The sequence below is a fragment of the Urocitellus parryii genome, chromosome 5, assembly GCF_045843805.1.
Source record: "Urocitellus parryii isolate mUroPar1 chromosome 5, mUroPar1.hap1, whole genome shotgun sequence".
NCBI classification, from domain to species: domain Eukaryota; kingdom Metazoa; phylum Chordata; class Mammalia; order Rodentia; family Sciuridae; genus Urocitellus; species Urocitellus parryii.
Genome location: NC_135535.1, coordinates 141,241,967 through 141,243,005, shown reverse-complemented (window position 1 = coordinate 141,243,005; position 1,039 = coordinate 141,241,967). Strand labels below are relative to the sequence as shown.

The following is a 1,039-nucleotide window of genomic DNA, read 5'->3' as shown; positions in this document are numbered from 1 at the left end:
GATTAACATTCCTTTGATTTGATTTAGTGTATCTTGTTTTTGTTCAGAGGCAATACAAATTCCTTAAATCAATATGGATTCAAATTTATTCCTGCTGACTGTTTAAGTTTTTGTGCATGTAATGTTTTTTTTTTCTCCTTTAGCATTCAGAGAATTTAGTGTTTTACTACATTTGTTCAAAAAACTTTAGTGCTGGGATTGTGGCTCAATGGTAGTGTGCTCACCTAGCATGCATGAAGGACTGAGTTCGATCCTCAGAACTACATAAATGTAAAATAAAGATAATGTGTCCACTTAAAACTAAAAATAAATATTAAAAAAAGAGAAAAGAAAACAACTTTAGAGGACTGGTATTACAGCTCCATGATGGAATGTGTGCCTTAACCGTATGCGTGTTGTCAGGCCCGAGGGCCTCTTCCATCCTTGTCAAGGGGAGTGCTAACCTTCTCTCCTTTCATACAACATGGAATGTGTGCTTAGCATGTGAAAGCCTCTGGGTTTGATCTCCAATATCACAAAAATTTAAAATAATATAAATAAAACAATTTTGAAGATTAACATGAGCTTTACGTAAACAGATATTTTCAATTTTCTTTTATACTATGAATGTAATTATACCATCTATTAAAAAACACAAATACCAATATCCTTTATTAAAAATCATCTATTTGAAAAATTGCTGATATTTACTGAAAGAAACTCTAAGAAGATTCAGCTCTCCATTATTAAATATAATGTCATAGGAAGTTGATGAAGCAAGCAATCTATTCTTTAATTACATGACTAAATTTAGGATAGTGTCTAGTTTTAGTATATACATGGCCATCTATAAGTATATCATTAAATTTCCTTAAACTCAAAATTGTGATTTTTTTTCAGGAAAAAAAAATGATTTCTTTTTCTTGGGGGTATGTTGCTAGTGTTATTGTGTCCCTTTGTAGGGAATATGTTACCTTACTAAATTATCTTTATAAACCACTAATTATTTTATAATATGTCACATATATGAGTTTTTTATGGTTTTTTATGTCCCTACACT

At 30.2% G+C, this 1,039-nt stretch overlaps 1 non-coding gene across 1 annotated transcript; it reads right to left on the bottom strand.

The window, feature by feature from the left end:
* Positions 1-339: 339 nt before the first annotated feature.
* LOC144255194 (U6atac minor spliceosomal RNA) lies at positions 340-465 on the bottom strand. The gene has a single exon (XR_013343682.1). It is a non-coding gene; the product is annotated as a U6atac minor spliceosomal RNA (small nuclear RNA).
* Positions 466-1,039: the final 574 nt, after the last annotated feature.